Source organism: Lolium perenne, chromosome 3 (genome assembly GCF_019359855.2).
Source record: "Lolium perenne isolate Kyuss_39 chromosome 3, Kyuss_2.0, whole genome shotgun sequence".
NCBI classification, from domain to species: domain Eukaryota; kingdom Viridiplantae; phylum Streptophyta; class Magnoliopsida; order Poales; family Poaceae; genus Lolium; species Lolium perenne.
In genome coordinates this window covers 126,619,575-126,628,768 of record NC_067246.2, presented here as the reverse complement: position 1 = coordinate 126,628,768, position 9,194 = coordinate 126,619,575, and the positions used below count along the sequence as shown (strand labels likewise).

Here is a 9,194-nt window from a genome sequence, read left to right as displayed (position 1 = left end):
TTGATGTCATTGGTCAATTCTTTGCCACAATCTTTGTTGATAATGATGATGCCAAGACTATGAATTGGATGACAGAGGGTCGCATGTTACATGGCACTTGGGGTCAATTTGCAGAGTGTCTTGGCTATCCAGTGCTCCCTAACAATCAGGAAGGATATTTTAGGGCTCACAACACTCCCAATCCCATTGAGAAGGCTCTCCTTGCTGATCTTTATCTTGAAGGAGAAGTGGTCTATGGATCGCAGAAATTTCTTCGCCCAGTGTATGACATCCTTCTCCACATTTACCGAGAGGTCCTAAATCCCAAGGTTGGCTGCGTTGATCAGATCTATGGGTACCTTGGAAATCTTTTGTATCTCACTCACGAACACCGTGGCTCCGGCCTTCAGCTTGATGTGATGGATTTTCTGTGGAATGAGTTTTGGGCATGCATCATGTCTCGCAAGTCTCATGTGTTTGCTCCCTACTTCATGTGCTTCATCTGCTCTCGCTGGAACAAGGCTGGTTTTGGTAACCTCCTTGATGATGTTAATCATCTGCCTCACAAACACAAGGATCTCAAGGTCAAGACACATCCCGATCCTCCTTGTCTTCCCAGTGCTGAGGATTCTGCTGAAGAAGACTCTGATATGGAGTATGTTCCCCCTGCTGACATTGGTTGGTTTGATCGCATTGAGGCCAAGTTGGCCAAGATGTTCTGTCTTAAGTCTGACATCAACAAACGTCAGTATCAAGCTCATAGGGAAAGGAAGATGGAGAGGAGGAACACAAAGCTTATTATGCGCAAGTTGGACATTCCGGTTGAGAGTGGGTCGAAAGAGGTCATTACTCCTGAAGCAGAATGTCTCTCTAAGCATGGAAATGTGACTGAGTTTGAGCAGCTTGGGTTATCCGGTCCTTCTCGCCGGCCGCGCTCCCCTAGTATTGATGAGCCTGAGCCTGCAGATTCAGAAGATGACGAAGAGACGGAGGATTCCTCCGAGGATATCTGAGCTTCCATGGGGCATTTAGCATCGCTTATTTTCTCCTTTTTTGGTGTCTTGATGCCAAAGGGGGAGAAGAAGGTCTAGTAGTACTTGTACGGCATTTGCTCGGGTTGAGGCACAAGCACATGCGTTTACCATTTCTTTATAGCTTGTGTCCTCTTTTTATCATTTGTGCTTATGTTGAACTGTACCGTTTGTGTCTTGGTGTTTAAAACTCTGTTCTATCTGTGGTGGCAAGACCGTTTAGTGTGTGACATATTGTAATGGTTTTCAGAATTCAATATTCTTGAGATTGTCGCTATGAAATGGTATGATCATCTTATATATCTGAACTTTTCTATGGATTTATCTCAAGTGATGCATGATATGATTATGGGACTCTTGTTCGAGATTATACATAGTTGAGGATTTCCTTTTGGAAAGGTATGATCTTCACATCTCAACTTTTATTATCCTCCATCTATTATCTGTCATATTTGTCTTATAAGCATTGTGTTTACTACCTTGGAAGTTACAGTTGCTCTATACCTAATGTGTGCATCTACATTCAAACACAAAATTCATGTATGCACACATCTAGGGGGAGTTTCTATTCTTTTTTCGAACACAATGCTATTTTTGCTCGTTACTTTGCTAAATCCCGGTATGAGAGTGGATTTGGTGTTCAGGGGGGTACGTGTGCACCCCCTAGCCACCGTTGGATCAACGTTGAGATTCAATTTTTCACTCATGGTTCTCACACGGCGTCAAAACTACTTTTTGTCCACTTTTGCAGATGCGTAGCAATCAAGCTGAGCTGCAAACGCTGTCGGCTAGCGCAGTCAGGAGTTTTTTAATGCTTCTGTGGATCATCTCTTCACTGCCGCATCTCAGCTAAGCTCCCCTAGCCGAAATCAACCATATTACAAATTCTCGAGCGCTAATAAATTTTCTGACTTAATAGAGCTCTGGCGCTGGACTGGACTGATGTATCTTGTGCGGTGGCCGAGCTCTGGCGATAAGTGTTCTTTTTTTATTCCCGCCGCTCGGATTGTTTGGTTCGATCCTAATCCTCGCCGGACGAGCGGCGAGCTGACCAGCTACTCGGCAATGGTGTCGAGGTCCGGCACGAAGTCCCGGCCCAGGCTGGAGGTCCTCCGCGACCACCGGCGGGACCCCTTCCTCGCCATTGCGCCTCCGGCAGTGGCTGAGTTGGGGAACACGAGCATGCCGTTGTGGTCGCCCACCAGCGCGGCCATCGCCTCTGCCTGCAGCAGCCGGCGCAGCATCGACGCGGGGAGCACGAAGTAGAGCTGCCCGGGCTGCAGGTCCTCGTCGGTCGCCACTGCCGCCACCGCGCCGCCGAGCTCGAGCCCATCGGCGTGCACAAGAAGCACGCACCTCCGGCGCAGCCGGCGGCAGCCGTAGCCTTGAGCGCGTGCGACACCCGGGTGCCCCTGGGGAACCGCTGCAGCTCGCCGTCCGTGAGCACCACCCTCGCCAACGTGGCCTCGCCGACCGCGGCGTCCCCCATCAGTGCTGCCACCATCGTCGCCTCGCACGAGTGGGTTATTGTGCCGGCTGTATCCAAACAAATCGGATGAGGCCAGCACGGTTGGGAGTGTTGCACGATTAAAGACGAGGATGAGGCTACAGCGCGGACGCGGCGTCCGGTGGCCGAGCTGGTTTGAGCTAAGGCCGGGATGGGGTACCGGCGACGCGGATGGTCGTGTGGGCGGTGGCCGAGCTCTAGCGCTGGACTGTTGTATCTTGTGCGAGAGGGGATAAGAGACGAGTCGCTTTATTTTAGGACCACAAGTTCGTTCCATCTCGTCACAAACTCACACACAAACGGTATATACACGGCGTTAGACACATGTCAGGTAGGCAATGCGTGCTCACGTACCCATGTGATCACCAGGATTCATTCGATCCCGGTATTGTCATCTGATACGTCTCCAACGTATCGATAATTTCTTATGTTCCATGCTACTTTATTGATGATACACACATGTTTTATACGCACTTTATGTCATATTTATGCATTTTCCGGCACTAACCTATTAACGAGATGCTGAAGAGCCAGTTGTTGTTTTCTGCCCAGGGTCTTATTTTTTCACGAAGCTTCCAGAAGCCCGAAAGGGAAACGAAGTGGGGCGACGAGGCGCCGCCACAACAGGGCGGCGCGGCCAAGGGTGGGGCCGCGCGGCCCTGGCGTGTGGGCCCCTCGTGATGCCCCCTGATCTACCCTTCTGCCTACATATAGCCTTCGTCGAGAATATTCCAGTACCGAGAGCCACGATACGGAAACCTTCCAGATACGCCGCCGCCGCCAATCCCATCTCGGGGGATTCAGGAGATCGCCTCTGGCACCCTGCCGGAGAAGGGAATCATCTCCCGGAGGACTCTTCACCGCCATCATCGCCTCCGGAGTGATGTGTGAGTAGTTCACCCCTGGACTATGGGTCCATAGCAGTAGCTAGATGGTTGTCTTCTCCTCATTGTGCTATCATTGTCGGATCTTGTGAGCTGCCTAACATGATCAAGATCATCTATTTGTAATGCTACATGTTGCGTTTGTTGGGATCCGATGAATATGAAATACTATGTTATGTTGATTATCAATCTATCATCTATGTGTTGTTTATGATCTTGCATGCTCTCCGTTATTAGTAGAGGCTCTGGCCAAGTCGTTACTTGTAACTCCAAGAGGGAGTATTTATGCTCGATAGTGGGTTCATGCCTCCATTAAATCTGGGACAGTGACAGAAAGTTCTAAGGTTGTGGATGTGCTGTTGCCACTAGGGATAAAACATCAATGCTTTGTCTAAGGATATTTGTGTTGATTACATTACGCACCATACTTAATGCAATTGTCTGTTGTTTGCAACTTAATACTGGAAGGGGTGCGGACGCTAACCCGAAGGTGGACTTTTTAGGCATAGATGCATGCTGGATAGCGGTCTATGTACTTTGTCGTAATGCCCAATTAAATCTCACACTACTCATCATAACATGTATGTGCATTGTCATGCCATCTCTATTTGTCAATTGCCCAACTGTAATTTGTTCACCCAACATGCTATTTCTTATTGGAGAGACACCACTAGTGAACTGTGGACCCCGATCCATTCTTTACATCGAATACAATCTACTGCAAACATTGTTCTACTGTTCTCTGCAAACATCATCATCCACACTATACATCTAATCCTTTGTTACAACAAGCCGGTGAGATTGACAACCTCACTCTCACGTTGGGGCAAAGTATTTTGGTTGTGTTGTGCAGGTTCCACGTTGGCGCCGGAATCCCTGGTGTTGCGCCGCACTACACTCCGCCGCCATCAACCTTCAACGTGCTTCTTGGCTCCTACTGGTTCGATAAACCTTGGTTTCTTACTGAGGAAAAACTTGCTGCTGTATGCATCACACCTTCCTCTTGGGGTTCCCAACGGACGCGTGTTGTACGCGTATCAAGCTCTTTTTCTGGCGCCGTTGCCGGGGAGATCAAGACACGCTGCAAGGGGAGTCTCCACTTCCAATCTCTTTACTTTGTTTTTGTCTTGCTTTACTTTATTTTATTTACTACTTTGTTTGCTGCATTATATCAAAACACAAAAAATTAGTTACTTGCTTTACTTTATTTACTATCTTGTTTGCGTTCTCCATATTAAAAACACAAAAAAAATAGTTACTTGCATTTACTTTATCTAGTTTGCTTTATTTACTATTACTAAAATGGGTACCCCTGAAAATACTAAGTTGTGTGACTTCACAAATACAAATAATAATGATTTCTTATGCACATCTATTGCTCCACCTGCTACTACATAAGAATTCTTTGAAATTAAACCTGCTTTACTAAATCTTGTTATGAGAGAGCAATTTTCTGGTGTTAAGTCTGATGATGCTGCTGCCCATCTTAATAATTTAGTTGAACTATGTGAAATGCAAAAGTACAAGGATGTAGATGGTGACATTATAAAATTAAAATTGTTTCCTTTCTCATTAAGAGGAAGAGCTAAAGATTGGTTGCTATCTTTGCCTAAGAATAGTATTGATTCATGGACTAAATGTAAGGATGCATTCATTGGTAGATATTATCCTCCTGCTAAAATTATATCTTTGAGAAGTAGCATAATGAATTTTAAGCAATTTGATAATGAGCATGTTGCCCAAGCATGGGGAAGAATGAAATCTTTGGTTAAAAATTACCCAACCCATGGACTGACTACTTGGATGATCATCCAAACCTTTTATGCAGGATTGAATTTTTCTTCACGGAACTTATTGGATTCAGCTGCTGGAGGTACTTTTATGTCCATCACTCTAGGCGCCGCAACAAAGCTTCTTGATAATATGATGATTAATTACTCTGAATGGCACACGGAAAGAGCTCCACAAGGTAAGAAGGTAAATTCTTTTGAAGAAACCTCCTCCTTGAGTGATAAGATTGATGCTATTATGTCTATGCTTGTGAATGGTAGATCTAATGTTGATCCTAATAATGTTCCGTTAGCTTCATTGGTTTCCCAAGAAGAACATGTTGATGTGAACTTCATTAAAAATAATAATTTCAACAACAATGCTTATCGGAACAATTCTAGTAACAACTATAGGCCATATCCTTATAATAATGGTAACGGTTATGGTAATTCTTATGGGAATTCTTACAACAATAATAGGAATGTGCCCTCTGGTCTTGAAGCCATGCTTAAAGAATTTATTAGTACACAAACAGCTTTTAACAAAACTGTTGAAGAAAAGCTTGGTAAAATTGATATACTTGCTTCTAAAGTTGATAGTCTTGCTGCTGATGTTGATCTTTTGAAATCGAAAGTTATGCCTAATGAATATAAAGATATTAAGTCATTTACTACAGCAAAAGCCATCCAAGTAAGAATTAATGAGAATATAAGATTGATGGCCGAATTGTCAACACCCGGATTTTTAAGTCCGGATGCCTATTATGTCATACATCGCAATCCCAGGAATATTGTTGTTGCGAGGCATAATAGTTAAGTATCACAGTCATAAATTCATTACAAACCATAATGTCTTACAAGTTGGAATCACATGATCCATATTACACGAATAGTTGATCTATTGATCAACGAACAAACACAAGTTCATAGCGGAAGCGTAAAGATACAAGGACTCTCTAGTTGTAATATCCCAGGTTTAGAGGCAATAAAATGAGAGAACACCAAAGTGTGCATTGCATTCATGCATAGAAAATCCGGGGAATTTTCGCGCTTTCAAATAAAACTTACCACAGTAACTGAAGTTTCACTTGACTTGCTAGAACTGAAGTAGATCATCAAGTCAAGCGCTATAAACTTCACTGTGATCTTTGCTAAAACCTTGTTTTGGGTAGAGATGATTTGATCTATGGGCTAGATCAAATAGTAGTAGAATTACAACAAACAACACCTTAAGTAAGGATCAACTACAAGATCTTATAAAGGATCTCAACATGACATTCCTTACAACAACACATGAATAATTATTCAATCCTAAATCAAAGAACACAAATAAATAAGACACTATTCTTTACTTATCTTATCCATGTCTTATACTAAATAAATGTTCCTACCATGAGTCACATGGTATATCTTTTCAACTACAATACTTGAACCAAGTCAAGAACACTCATATTCATTCTTCATTAAACCTTGACCATTCAAACATTGTTTCTCAACTCATATCATTAGACCTAGAGAAAGGAGAGAATCATTCATGTGCTTAATCTATCCATTAAATAAAACCTAGATTACTATTTAAACCTTATCCAATTGAGGTACTTGTTGATACTAACCAATGATACAAGAAATATAAGTCAAGTACTAGACCCTATTTGACCTAGCTAAAACTTGATAGTAAGTAAGAACCTATTCTCCTAGTAATTATGGAGAAACAAGAGTTGTGATCATTACACCTTGGTAATGATCATAAACTCTAGAGAACCCTACCTATCTCATAAGAGCTCAACCTAATGAGGTATACCCAAGTATATGGACTTACACTTGATCTTGAAGAGAGAACCATAATTCACCAATGAATTGTATGAGGCCAATACCTTGATCATTACAATTTGGGTGATGATCATAAACCCTAAGAATCTGAGTGAATGTGTTGAGAGAAGTATTAAAGAAGAGAGATTAGTGAGGAATAAGTGGATCATGTATAATGCATGATCTTACCTTATAAATTGAGATGCTAAGTTAAACCTCTACAAGTGATTCATAGATCTCATTCTTCCCATAGAATGATAAGTAAATCATTAGTAGTTAACCAGACCAATCCTCATGCCCTGAATGGAGGAATGACCCTAGCTAGACAATAAAACATAATCAAGCTTATGCTCATATTCTAATCCTAGTTGTGTATCACATTGGTGATCATAACTAAACCCTAGACCACCTTTGAATTTCAATCCAAGTAATCACTTTGGATCATAATTAGAACCCTGCCATACCTCATGCCTATTAACACTTCAAATAGTGAAGTATTCCCAAAACCATAAACCTTGTCATATAGAACCAATCTACATAAAATATTGTTTCCTAACTTGTGTATCATGTGCCACAAGTATAAACCAAGCCATATATACCTTTAGACTAGATTCCATTTGGTAAGTAGAGTGAAACCAATAACCAATTCCACTTTGATTTCCAATCACCTTGTTTAGTTGTCCAAATGGAATATTGTGTCATAATTGAACCAACGCTTTAACAAGTGAGTCAACCATAATTAGCTTAGGATCTACTTTAAATAATTCAAGTAGTAGTTGCTAAGCAAGAGTAGAGAATATAGAGTTGAATCCAATCATCTTCTTAAACCCTTAGAAGCAATTCTCCACATAAAATCATGATCACATTTTCATCTTCAATTTCACCATCTACTTTAAACTCTAGCCATAATAAGAATTATGTGAGAACAATCCATATTGTTAAGTACACTAGTTAGACCTAATAATGTTTTCACCATTCACATGTTCTAAATTTCAAACCATTGAAATGAATCTGGTTCATAAATTAAAAAGGAATTGAGATGGATATCAAAATCCATTTCTATTTCAATTAAAACCCCACATAATATCAACCTAATAATAAAATGAATATGTATTTAAAGGGTAACACTAGGCAGTAAATAATAGTATTAAGTTATCTTGATATTCAAATAATTTAGAACCTGCAAAAAGCAACTGAATTCAAATTTGAATTCAAATAACAAATTCAAAACAGAAAATGAAAACAGAAAATGAAAAGGAAAATAATAAAGGAGAAAGGCTCACCTGGCTTACCTGTTGGGCCAACCAGACCACCGCAGCCTAGCAACCATCTCCACACCAAGCCCACCAGTAACCCAGCCCACGAACGAAACCAGCCCAACTCACCACTTACCGTTTCGTCGCTGGCGTCAAACAAAAAGGAGACCGTCGTCTTCCTTCTCTTCTCCACGCTCGATAGCGAGCCGACGAAGCTCCGCCACGTCCTCGCTGTGGATAAGGACGCCGCCGGACGCCAAAACTCACCCAGAGTCGAGGGAAATTCCATCTGCATCCACTGCCAGTCGGAGCATCATGATTCCCGCTCGGAAACCCTAACCTAGAACATCGCCGCATCCTGGGCGCTCACCGCCAAGCCTCGCCGTCGAACGAGACCGTGTGTGGAGCTATAAGAGGGTCGGAGAGATCGCCACGGCTCGAAAAACCCTAGACTCCCATCCTTATCCTCTCTCGTTTCCTAGTTCTTCCTCTTTCTACAAGACTCTGTCGCCGGCGACCTCCATGACGCCGTCGATGGAGGGCACCCCAGGGTCCATGCAGTAGCTCAATCGACGCGCCTGATCGAGTAGAGTCGTCTGGAGGAGTAGAGCATCGGGGGAAGCCAAGTCGAGGAAGAATTTCGGCGTTCCTTTTCCGTCGGGTTCGCCGGGAGTTCGTCAATCGCCATCATCTCCGTCGACAATCGCCGGAGTCGACCACGCCTGAAGCTTCAGCGTAAGATTGCGCATCCATAGACCCCTAATTGGCCTCTTCTCGCCGTCTGTAGCTTATTTTCGCATATTGGCCGGAGTTCACCGCCGCAGTTCCTCTCGCCGTCGACGCTCCGGTGACTCCCCGTGAAAACCATCACCACTATCTTGCTCAGGATGTTGCGGTGAATCGAATGCCGCCAGTCGCCCGTCCTGGGAGGCCTTAAAACGGCGTCTCCGTCGTGCCCT

At 43.3% G+C, this 9,194-nt stretch overlaps 1 pseudogene; it reads right to left on the bottom strand.

Annotated features, from left to right (window-relative positions):
• Window positions 1-2,024: 2,024 nt before the first annotated feature.
• Window positions 2,025-2,875, bottom strand: LOC127339605 (uncharacterized; annotated as a pseudogene).
• Between the last annotated feature and the right edge of the window lie 6,319 nt (window positions 2,876-9,194).